Raw genomic sequence first — 13,099 nt, 5'->3', positions numbered from 1 at the left:
TGAAAACAACTAATATGCTCAACCCTGTATGAAACATCTAAAAATACATGATGGAGAAGCTGTGTTGAATATGTAAGTGTAAGACTTTGCCACTGTGGGCAGAGCAACTACTGTGTGATGTTGCGTTGCAGTTTTGTTTTTGTTTTTTGAGCTGATGAGCAAGCTACACATTATCAGATCAAGAGCTGTCTGAGAACTACTCAAAGAGAGGGAAACAGAGAGTGTGCAGCGTTTCCATGAGCAGTTTTTCTGCACCTTGACTCGTGTGTGTGTGTGTAGCATCAGCATCATGTTTTTGTTTATTTGTTTTGTTGGATTAAAAATAATTAAATAAACTGGTGATCATGCTTATGGATCACCATGGCACATATCTCCAGCCATATGGTTTATTTATGCAGATGAAAAAGTGAGTGTGAATGTGTCTGACATCACAGTGTTTTTGTGCACTGTGCAAAAGTGATTGCCTCTGATTGTGAGTGAGAGCGGTGATTTTGCAGACCACCAGCTATTGTGAAGAAAAAAAAAAGAGTGAAAAAGAGACAAATTACATTGTAGACGAAGAGAAATAATCATAGGAAAAAGGTTTTGTGTTGATCAGCCGAAAAACAACTACAATGTCATTTTCTGCTTTTAAGAAAGGATTGTTCACACAAACACAGACAGAGAGAGAGAGATGTGTGTTGATTAAGCAGTGATGATAATAATGAACATGTTTTAGTTTGTCACTTTCAGGTGAAAAGCAGACCTGTATCAATTTTCCACATGCAACAGTCGGAAGAAAGTTATAGTTTAACATCATTGGAAACATGCAGGCCAAGTTTCTGGCTGACTTATTTACAGTGCCATGTGTTTCTCAACCTCACAAGCGAGCTCACTCCTCCCTGAAGATAAGAAATGCAGCTCCAAAGCAATAACATGATAAAGAGACAGCAGCAAGTCCTGAGCACAAAAAGTCCCAGCAAAGCAGCAGCAATGTGGATAAACAGCAGCAGAAGAAGAAAGCAAACCCATCTTCCTGTCTGATTGGTTGAATTTCACGGAGGGGCGAGCAAGATGGCAGCGTGAAGAGGAGTTTTTGTTTGAGTTCTCAGCACAAGACACTTATTTGACGTCTTTCTGGCCTTCGGGACTTTTTTGGAGATCAGTGCGCTAAACTTGCTGGATCTGAGGCCAGGGTCTGCGGCGGCAGCATGTTGAAATGCTCAAAAAGGACTGAGTGACTCGGGCAAGCCACATGCGGCTAGCGACATGAAAGAAATGGACCCTTCATGATGCGTTCAACGTGCCAGCGCTGTGGTGGGAAAGGCTCCATCATAAACACGCCCTGCGCCCTGCGCCGAGGTTCAGGCCAAGAAGAAGAAGACGATGACTTCCAAGCCCAAGAAGGTCGGCCTCAGCGTGGGCGAGCTGATTGTGAAAGCCGTGGCCGCTTCCAAGGAGCGCAACGGCCTGTCTGTGGCCGCTCTCAAGAAGGCTCTGGCTGCCGGAGGCTACGATGTGGACAAGAACAAGGCCCGTGTTAAGACCGCCATCAAAAGCCTGGTGGCGAAGGGCACTCTGGTGCAGACCAAGGGCACCAGGACCTCCGGATCCTTCAAGATGAACAAGGCTACTGAGAGCAAAGCCAAGAAGCCCGCCGCGGCCAAAGTCAAGAAACCGGCAGCAGCTGCTAAGAAGTCGCCCAAGAAGGCAGCAGCAGCACTTCAGCTACTAGACAGGACAAAGCTGAAGGAGAACTGCCGGGACTGTTGAAGTGGGAGAGGACAAAAGAGTGAGAGGACAACAGAGTGAGAAGACTAGGTGAGAACACATAGGAATTATTTAATGTGGGAAATCAAAATTTGGGTTAGCAAACCTGGGGAAAAGAAAACTGACTGCTTAAGTTGGAAAATTGAGACTGAGTCTGAAACATTGCGAAAATAGAAACATATACAAAATCACACACACACAAGCAGAACATGCATTAACCCTACTAACAATTCCAAACACAAAATGACTCATGAAGACTCATAGCACATTAGTTAAGAAATGATTAAATAATAGCAGAGAAGTGTGTAGGAAAGGCAGCTTTAAGAACATGCTCTGCTGGAGATGCAGCTCCACAGACATGCATTAGACCTGCCTAATAACACAAACCCATGCAATGAAAATTAGCTTGTTATCTTTCATCAGTGTTAAAATAGTGTCAATTTAGCAGACACTTGTTATTAAATACTGAATTTATCCAATGCAAAAAATTGACTCTCCAGGTTGCAGGACAACAGTTTAACTTTTGTGGGAAAAAAGATCCTGGTTTGACCAACCAGTGATCAGACAATAAATTTAGTTGTTAAAATGGTAAATTGGGAGAAGCTTCCTGCTTGATTGAGGCAGCACATGTAATTTACTGTATGAGGGAAATTCTCTTTTAGTGATAACATTTTGAACATGCATTTCTGTCGTCCTGTCATCCTAGTGGGTTAATAGCTGATTCAAATTAGTTGATCGGTCTTAGATTAATGAAAGGTGATTGAATTCTAGCACGAGTGAATGAGATGTGTTGGAGTTTGTTGTGTGTTGAGTGGAGACTCTAAAACACTGAGTTTCCTGTTTTGATGTGCGAGTGAATCCTGTATTTAGATACACAACTCTGAATACATCAGAACAAACATCTTTTGTGAAGTGCATGACAGCATGTCACATGTTTTATGATGAAGGGAAAAAGGAAAAATTGAATAAAATAGATCTGTGGCTTAAATGAGTGAAGAGCACAGACCTGGTGATTAAACTCATAGCTAATATGACATTAGGGTTATGTTGTGTGTTGTGCAGTTGATGGTTGGTTTGGAGTGAATCTAGCTGATGATTCTTCTCCTGTTGTGAAGATGATGAGGAGTTTGTGTCATGACTTAACAAGGCCTTTTTATTTTGATACTTTCACAGTGCACTGAGAGTTTGGTTTGATAATCTCTGTTATTTTTTATTTTTCATTTTTGAACAAGCACTGATTTTTGCTTGTGAATTTCTTTTCTTTGAGCAGATCTGCAAGTCGGGAATTAAAAGCGTTACACGTCGTCAAGAAAATTGTTGCAAGTGAGTTTCTCCACATTTAAAATGGGTTCAGGAGAAAGCCACTTATTTGGGACAATTAGGAAATGAGAGTCCCCCCCAAAAAGGATTCAATGAGGAAATCCAGTCTAAATTATTTTTCTTTTTGAAATAACGTCGTTTTGCTGAGCGTGGAAACGAATGCGATGATAATTTCCACAATTAGCAAAAGAAGGAACCACTGAGTGAATGAGTAAGAATTTTAAAATAACTGACTGACTGACTGAACATGATTGTGTGAAGCTAACCCCCACCTGACAAAGGTGCAGATGAACCCATGTGTTTCCTTTTACAGGAGCAGAAAGATGACAGCAACACTCGAGGTTGCATGATGATTTAACCTTTTAAATGCCATTTTCTGTGTCTGTGCATTTATCAGGTGTGTTATTCATAGGCTTGAGTTGCTCACAGAGATAACTGTGACAAAGTATGCATACGCCTGCGCAAGCGCTAATATTTGCATTTTCTTTTCTTACAGCATGCCAGTTCTTCATGTGAATTGATGATGCGATTTATACCAGGACAACTGGTTGATGTTTTTTCCTACTACAGGATTTCTGGGTTTATGTGTGAGGAAAACTGTGTTTACAGGTTATGAGTGGTGATGCTGTTGCATTGTGTTGATGGGAAAATGTGAAGGTTACTTTGATAATGTGAATAACATGTGTGAAATTTCCTGTGTTGAGAACTGGTGTTACTTCTTTCCACAGCTAGGGTTGACTTTATGGTGTTTTTATGGCACCTCTGGAACCTGTTGACCTGTGTCTGACCTCTGTCTGACTACAGTCAATATGTGTTGCTAATGTTTGTTTCTTTGAGAATGCTGTGGAAGATTCAGCTGAAACGGACAAGTGACATGAGTAAAACAAATAAGAGATACAGTGTTTCTGGGATAGTTTGATATGGGCTCATTAGCTGGCCACTTTTGAGCCCATAAATAATATATGAGTGGAGTGACTTTGCTTAAGAGCAGTCACCGATTACATTAATGTTGCCTGAGTACATGGGATGATCCATGTCTGAGGCGACTTATGAAAATAATTGTAGTTTACTGATTTGAGAAAACCTGCACATGACACTTGTCTTGCTGATGTTGAATGCTTCTTGTTCTTATGATACAATTGTTTACAGGTATGGAGTTTGATTTTACTTCCAGATTTTGTTTTCCAGGCCATGATGGTGTGTATGCAGGCTCCTGGGAGAGCCAGGTGTTAAGCAAACTTAATATGCAAAACACACTAACATTTTCATTGCAGGATTATAGGTCCAGGGTGGTGCTGCTCCAGGGGAGGAGATGCCCTGATGTTGCCTGGGATATGATCTAGCTAATCTTTTTCTTTAAGACTGGAATCCAGGTTTGGTGAGTTGACGCATGGGTGTGTCCATGCGTCAAGAGGAGGGGTCCAAGGATTAACATTAAACAATGTTTTTTATTATTGTTGCAGTGATTTGTGTGATTAGCCGTTTATTTACAAGTATTAAACCTATGCAAGTGGTGCACCCATGTTCAGATGAGGCTTTGATGGCCTATAAGTGAAGTTCACTGAACTAAAGAATGTGGTTTGATGATTGTTGACACACTCTCCAAATAGTTTGTCTTCCTAGCAAGGAAATACAGGTGCAGCAGTAATCTCCTGAGAAATCTTCAGAGGCCCAGTGAGAAGCGCATAGCTGACAGGACCAGGCAGTGGTTGAGGTCAAAGATCAAGCTGGTTGGGACCCATCATGAAATCAGACCTTGGAGCCACAGCAAGGACCATGAAACTGCCTGCAAAATAGAGGAGAGGATCGTCCACAAGATGGGAGAGAGGCTTCAGGAGGATCAGAGATCATCTTCAGCACAGCAGACATGACACAGAGAGCTGTGCTACTAAGCTTCCAGGAAATCAAGAGGAGACTTCCCACAGCAAGATTTTAAATACAATGAAAGATTCAATATTGACGCTGAGGAAGACGACTAAGGTGTACGACGTGCTCTGCCTTAAACCTTCAGCAGCGTTGGAACATAAACACTCAGGGGATGAGGAGCGTGCCAAGCTCCATCGACAGCGCAGAAGGAGTTCGAGGATGACATCATGATTCTGTGAAAAGCACAGGAACCAGAAGCTATGGTGGTGATGACAGCAGTTTCCTATGAACATCACCTAACGCTGTGCCACTGTACTGTGCATACGATGACACTCTGAAGGCTGCTGGGATCATAATAGCAGTAAGACAACCCTGCACCCTTTCCACAGAGGTGTTTTCTGCAGAGTATGGACAATGAAGGACAATGAAGGAGTCATAAATATCCCCCTCACAGGACGAAGGCCTGAAGTGAGGTAATGGGAGGCCATAAAACTAGAGTGCTGAGAGGTCTGCAGCTTTGGAAATAGCTGAGAACCATGTTGACAAACAACAAAACCAACTGGTATGTTTGAATGTCTATTCTACATACATTTGGACTCTGGTCCTATGGACAACGATGGAAACAACTGGAAGAGACATTCATGACGCCCTGCAGAACTCAAACCACTCTGCAGAGAGACATGTGATGTGCACACCTGGAGGAAGCATTACCAAGCTGAGATGTTTTTGAAAATGTTATCTTCTTATTTTCACTATTAAATTAACAATTTCTTTGGTTGCTCGTAAGATGCAGTTTGCCATGAGATGAGCTCAATGAATGGGATAACTGCTAATACATTTGTTGAACTGTGTACCTTTTCAGTAATTTAGGGTGATTTGACGTATGCTGAGTATAAAAAGGTTTGCATTGAAACTGTCAGACATGAGGTATTCATACCTGGGAACTTTTCAGGCATAAAGGTCAAAAAGGGGGGAAGTGTTAGATTTGTATTGTTGATTGTCATTTATGCTTAGAAATATTTACTTATATATGCTTAGAGTTTTGTAATTAGTTGTAGATTGGTAGAGGTTTTGATCCTTGATAGTCTGCAAACTTTGTGTGTATTAGACAGCACTTTGGGAGCATGAGAGGTCATACCGTGTCTTATTATTTTATGGTAGGATTAACGTAGTTGCGTCTGTTCTAGTCTAAGTGCTCTTTGTTTAGATGAACTGCAGGACTTCCTCACCGTGTTATCTAGGATGAACCATCTAGGGTGAGGGGGAGGCTACCCTCTTCCTGACCAAGGATGTTTGACCCTTTGATCAGCAGTCCCCACACACACACACACACACACACACACACACACACACACACACACACACACACACACACACACAGGCAAGGTACTCTTTGTGTATGTAGACGTCATATGTTAATGAACTTATGCATATTCATGTAACCTCAATAAAAGGACAGTGATACGGGAGAACGGACGAGAGCAACTGGGGTCAAGCGAAGGAACGGTGCCTGTCCGGTTCTCTCCCGTGCACGAGTACCATGAAGAAGTTTGCCTACTTGTGTCTTGCTTGCAGTGTAATTATGTTGTCTTAACGTTCCAGCGAATAGGTTTATGCTACAAACCTATCAGGAACAATGGGGGATGTTTGGTCAAACACCAAATATGGTAAAAAAAACAAACCCAAAGACTCTGATAGGCTCATATCCTATCAAAAACAGTTGTAGGCTGATCATTTGGGCGCCACAGAATTATAATAGGGTGTGCTAGCTTTTTACCATGACTACTAAATGACCATCAAGGAAAAATGACAAATATGCTCACCAGATCTTTCAGATAATCTTAAACTCTAACTTTTGAGATTTTTACTAGCTAAATGTACCAACTGACAAAGGTTTTGCAACTGAAGGATAAATAATATCATTATATAGCAGCTGCCTGATGTACACATTGCTCAATGTGTGAAAAAACCTTTAAAAAAATAAGAGTTACCTTTACAAGGTATCACTCAAAAGGTACTTGGGAATACGCTGAAATAAACACGATATAAATGTCTTTTAGGTTTCAAGGTGAACATCAATTCTCTCCCACACATCATTCAAGTGGCATCATGAAGGGACCGACAGGACATATTTATCTGCCCAGAATATTTCAGCCTTTTCAAAACTAGAGAATAACAGCATTTCTGACTGGAAAAAAAAGCAGAAGGTTTGAATTGTCAACTCGTGTTTTCATTCATGTGGTGCTGACACATTTCACAAAGATAATTAGAAAGCGCTATGCCAAATTAGATGGAAAGTGAGAAAAACTATTTCTTGCAAGCAATATTTTCTATGGCATCTCTTCACTTTGGAAAAAGTATCTGCAAGCTGGGGCTATTTGACAACACAGCAGGTGATATGAAAAGTGGATTGCTGCCTGAGGAACTGTTTTCTGTGGCTCATTAAGTTCCTAAAGGTAATATTTTATTAAATATGCCCTTAAGATGTGATTCTCAATATGGTTCTCAGGACACAAAGATTTTTTGTTTTCCATTTTAGCCATTTAAAGAAAAACATTTGGTCAAAATGGCAAATGGTGTTGATCAAATAAACAACAACCGCAACAGATTGTTTCATTCTTCCCTCTCTGCAAACACACCTTTAGCTACAAACATGGTTGTACAGGAAAATCGGCATAGCTAAGTATTGTGTGCTTGTTAAAGTAAGACTGATTTGCTAAAGCAAAATAGTAGAAAAATCTACCTTAAGAGCCGAGTATGGGGAGGATATTGAACTAAAATGGTAAATTGACTGTTTCTTATACAGCACTTTTCTACTCTCAAAGCTCTGTATATAACATGCCACATTCACCCAATCACACCCAGTCTCACAAGCACTTTATCTACAGTATACTTAGTGCTTTCTAACGCATCGGAGAGCAACTTGGGGTTAGTATCTTGCCCAAGGATACTTGACATGCAGACTGGAGGAGCCAGGGATCGAACCACTAACCTTCCAATCAGTAGGTGACCTGCTCTACCTCCTGAGCTACAGCCTCCCTAAAAGTGTTTCAATTTTACCCCCATTGTCCAATCTCCAGTTACATCACAATGTAGTAACTATAGAATAAAAATTCAATTGGTTTTTACACTGGTTGCCTTAATGTGCTATTGCTTTTATAATGTGATGGTGTTTTTATTTCCTCTGGTAGCTACTGATAACTTGCTCCAAGGAGCTCAAATTCTTGACATTAGAACAACTGCAAATGTGGCCAGAAGTTTACATATGGGCAAGAATGTCATAGAAATTTAGAGTTTTTAATGATTTTTTTTTGAACTGTTCTTTTTCCATGGTAAAATGATATACAGGATACATCTTTAATAACTTCCAAAAACAAGAATTGGATGCACAAGCACATACAGGTGCAAATATTTGCTTCGTTTCCCTTAAATCTTCTAATAAGTGGTGCTGAAGACTCTACGCTCTACAATGTGTTAACCTGACAGAGCCAAACCACATTAACTTATTAGTGATCATAAATGACTACAACTGGTAATTTCTCTATGCTAGCGCAGAAAGAATTTCTTTGACAGCACTCATTAGACTGACCAATACAATGGGAAGGCAGAGGAAGATGGATGATTATAGATTTACCTGTCGCCCTCACATGAGAATAAATTTATTTATTAGGCTGTTCAGAAAGAGGCCAGAAATCAAAAAGCCTGCTTTTTGATGTAAACTGAAGTGAAACCTGCTGGAACACCGTCCACAGTGAAGCAAGTTTCACCATGACAAAGAAAGAAGCCCCTGTTCCAAAATTGACACCTTCAACTGAAATTCACCACCACCCACACGTTTAAGCCAAATACTTTTTGGGGAAAAGTTTTATCATTTGACGAGGCAAAGATTGAGTTATTCGACTAGAATGACAAAAGATATGTTTTTGGAAACATAAATGAGTAAGTGAGGCTTTTAAACCTAAAAACACTCCACCATCATGCATGCTGATGATAGCAACATATTCTGTGCATTTTTTGCTGTCAGTTGTAGTAGTAGTAGTAGTCGTTGTCAACTTCACCTTAAATCAGCATCTAGACAGTTAAAACTTTGTTGCTCTAACAAAACAATGATCCCAAATTCAGTTCAAAGGTTTAAAACCGATAAAGCAGGCTAACATTAAGCTTCTGGAATAGACTCCCCAAAGCCCCAAGCTCAGCCCTATTAAAGATGAGTGTATGTAAACTACTGACCACAACCATAACAGCTAAATACAGCACAGTGTTTTAAAGCAGAAAGGGATCCAGTCAGCAGGTGCAAATGTTGAATGTGTTTACCTCTTTAAGCAAAATTACTGTTGACAGCTTGCAATAAAGTATGGAGTGTATATGTTATGGATATGTATGCAATGAGAGGTGCGTATGTGGTATTGAAATTTATAATTGAGAGGTAAAGAAAAACAAGAGCAGAGAAAAGCAAGTCAGTAACATAAAGCAGAAAATGTTCCCATTGGAAGAGCAGATTAGATTTTTTTGTATAAGATAAGATAACCTTTATTAGTCCCACACGTGGGAAATTTGTTTTGTATTAAAATATCTGAAATTCTAAAACACGCGCACACATACATGTTCATTTTCTGAATGTTGATTAAATGACAAAGGTTTTTAATATCAACATCTAAAGGTTAGAATGTTCATTTTACAAAATAGTAGGCTTTAAACAACTGAATAGACTCAAACGCCCTGCTCACTGACACCCTTTCAATCTGGCTGAAATATTGTAAGTACTTATGTGTACTTATATGGACATTTCCTTCACTCCGTTGTTAGCTTTGTTTCATCTCTACAGCTGGGAAACACTTTTGCGGGAACAAAAACAAGTCAAAATATCTGCACATGTGTGGAGGGAGTTTTTCTGTTTCCAACTTTATTTATATAGCACATTTAATAACAACAAAATGTTGCCAAAGTGCTGTACAAAGATATAAAAATAAATAAATAACAAATTATACAATAACAAATAACATCAGTAACAAATACCTGGTAACAGAAGACTAAGTGAATAGAATAGAATAGAATAGAATAGCCTTTATTGTCATTGTACAGAGTACAACAAAATTGGAGTGCCACTCCCTTGGTGCAAGTTTCAATAATAAATATAAATGTAAAATATAAAAAGTACAAAAAAAAACAATCGTAAGTACTCAAACAATAGTATGTACAATATATACAGGATAGCAGCATTAATATAATGACAGTATGAATAGCAGCATAATATAATGACAGTGACGGTATGGAATAGGTTCAATTGTTTTTGTGCTTATTTACTACGGTGATAGCTCTGGGAAAGAAGCTATCCCTGAATCTGTTTGTCCTGGTTTTATGTGACCTGTACCGTCGGCCTGACGGTAATAGTTCAAACAGTTGGTTGCTGGGGTGAGAGTGGTCCTTGATGATATTGCCAGCTCTGCTGAGGTACCGAGAGTTTGCAGTGACCTCCAGGCTGGGCAGAGAGCAGCCAGTGATCTTCTGGGCTGTGTTGATGACCCTCTGCAGTACTTTCCTGTCTGCAGCTGAGCACCCTGCATACCATGTTGTTATGCCGTACGTTAGGATGCTCTCTATGGTGGCTCTGTAAAATGTCACCAGCAGCCTCTCCTCCAGGTTGTTCCTCCTGAGCACTCTCAGAAAGTGGAGACGCTGCTGGGCCTTTTTAACCACCGCTGTAGTATTTGCAGTCCAGGAGAGGTCATCAGATATCTGCACGCCCAGAAACCTCATGGAGTGTACCCTCTCCACACAGCTCCCGTGAATGTAAAGTGGGGCCGGGTCTGCTCTGCCCTTCCTGAAGTCCAAGATAAGTTCTTTAGTTTTCGTGGTGTTCAGTTGGAGGTTGTTAACTGAACACCACTCAGTCAGTCTGTTGACCTCATCTCTGTAGTCCGACTCATCCCCCCTTGAGATGAGTCCAACCACTGTGGTGTCATCCGCGAACTTTATGATGGTGTTTGAGAGATGGGTAGGGGAGCAGTTGGATGTGTAGAGCGTAAACAGGAGGGGACTCAAAACACATCCTTGTGGAGACCCGGTGCTGAGTGTGATGGTGCTGGACCGGTGGGGGCCGAGTCTGACAGACTGTGGTCTATTTGTCAGGAAGTCCTTGATCCAGAGGCAGATGGGGGTGGAGAGTCCCAGGTGAGACAGTTTCTGGACCAGGATCTCCGGGATGATATGATTGAATGCTGAGCTGAAGTCCAGAAAGAGCATTCTCACATAGCTTCCTCGGTGCTCCAGGTGACTCAGCGCAGTGTGGAGCGCTATGGTGATAGCGTCCTCGGTGGAACGATTTGTCCTGTAGGCAAATTGGTGGGGGTCCAGAGTGGGAGGCAGACCGGCCCTGATGTGCTGACAGACCAGTCTCTCAAAGCACTTCATCACTACAGGCGTAAGTGCAACAGGCCTGTAGTCATTTGGGCTGGCCACAGCTGTCTTCTTGGCGATGGGGATGATGGTGGAGGTTTTGAGGCAGGGCGGGATGGTGTTTGATGACAAGGAAAGGTTGAAGATTTTAGTGAAGACTCCGGTCAGTTCGTCAGCACATGCTCTGAGAACCTTTCCATGTATTCCATCAGGACCTGCCGCCTTCCTGGGATTCACTGACCTTAGGGAGCACCAAGTGAGGTGTGTTCTAAGTGTTAGTGTGCCAGTGCTGGGGGCGGGTGGAAGTGGTGTGGCAGCTGAGGGCTTGGTCGTCTCAAAGCGGGCGAAGAAACGGTTTAGATCCTCAGCCAGTGAGGCATCAGTCCTAGATGTTGCCTGGTTATTGCTTCTGTAGTTGGTAATGTGATTGATCCCCTGCCACATTTTTCTGGGGTCGTTGTCAGCAAAGTGATCTTCAATCCTCCTCCTATAGGCAGCCTTAGCTTTCCTGATGCCTCTACTCAGGTCTGCCCTGGCCGCCCTATACGCAGCCCTGTCCCCTGACTTGAAGGCAGTGTTGCGGCTTTTTAGGAGGGATTGCACTTCGCTATTCATCCAGGGTTTTTGATTTGGAAACACCCTGACCCTTTTGTTGACGGTGACATTGTCAACACAGTTCCTGATGTACGAGAGTACAGTGTCCGTGTACTCCTGGAGGTTGTGGCTGGAGAATAAATCCCATACAGTTGTTGAGAAGCAGTCCTGCAGTTGAGAAAGGGCTCCTTCAGGCCAGGTTTTTATTGTCTTTGTCTGGGGCTTTGTTTTTCTCAGCAGGGGGGTGTAGGTGGGAGTGAGGGACATGCAGAGGTGGTCAGATCCAGCCAGGTGGGGGAGGGGTGTCGCTCTGAAAGCATGCCTGATGTTTGAATAGACATGGTCCAAAGTGTGTTCTCCTCTCGTAGCAAAGTCCACGAACTGGATAAATTTAGGAAGCACAGTCTTTAGGCACGCTTTGTTAAAGTCGCCGGCGACAATAAAAACCCCATCGGGGTGGGCAAGCTGTTGTTTGTTTATGGTGTTGAGCAAGAGGCTGAGAGCCGTGCTAACGTTAGCATCCGGCGGTATATAAACAGCTATCACAATAACTACTGTAAACTCCCTCGGGATGTAAAAAGGTCTGCACGAGACTGCCAGAACCTCCAAATCAGGAGAACAGTGTGTGTGAATGATCCTGCTGTTACAACACCACTCGTTATGCACGTAAACACATAGCTCCCCTCCTCTGCTTTTACCTGAGTTGCTGTTTCTGTCATGCCGGTGTAGCGTGCGGCCTGCTAACTCGACTGCAGCGTCGGGAATCAGCGGGTGAAGCCACGTCTCCGTAATAAGAATAATGCTGCAGTTACGTGCAAAGCTTGTGTTGGCTATCTGTAGCTCCAATTCGTCAAGTTTGTGGGGTTGTGAATAGATAGGATAGGTAATTCTCAAGCGGTGTTGAAAGCCAATGAGTAAAAATGTGTTTTAAGATGGGATTTGAAAGGATTGACGGTTGGGGCCTTTCTAATGTGGAGAGGTAAATCATTCCACATTTTCGGCGCCACAACCCCAAATGCCCGGTCACCTCTGTGAACCAGCCTGGCCAAGAGCAAGAGATCACTTGATCTTAGAGCTCTAGGGGGTATATATGGCTGCAGTAAGTCAGACAGATATTCTGGAGCCTGACCGTTCAGCGGTTTATAAGTCATTAACAGAATTTTGTATTTAATTC

General features: G+C 42.0%; 1 pseudogene across 2 annotated transcripts in view; it reads left to right on the top strand.

Moving 5' to 3' along the window:
- The first annotated feature begins 1,127 nt into the window (after positions 1-1,127).
- LOC146677979 (histone H1 pseudogene) overlaps positions 1,128-13,099 on the top strand; it is a 148,832-nt pseudogene continuing 136,860 nt past the window's right edge. Inside the window, exons 1-2 of one of the 2 annotated variants that reach the window (XR_014914683.1) lie at positions 1,128-3,466; positions 3,566-3,693. The product of XR_014914683.1 is annotated as a histone H1 pseudogene, transcript variant X1 (transcript). Of the gene's footprint in view, positions 3,467-3,565; positions 3,694-13,099 lie in introns of those variants that run through there. The other variant, XR_014914689.1, reaches the window with a different exon arrangement.

Source organism: Rhamphochromis longiceps, linkage group LG2, assembly GCF_057381845.1.
Source record: "Rhamphochromis longiceps isolate RC_006_pf linkage group LG2, R_longiceps_female_GT1.1, whole genome shotgun sequence".
Lineage (NCBI taxonomy): Eukaryota > Metazoa > Chordata > Actinopteri > Cichliformes > Cichlidae > Rhamphochromis > Rhamphochromis longiceps.
This window is presented reverse-complemented; position numbering and strand designations above follow the sequence as displayed.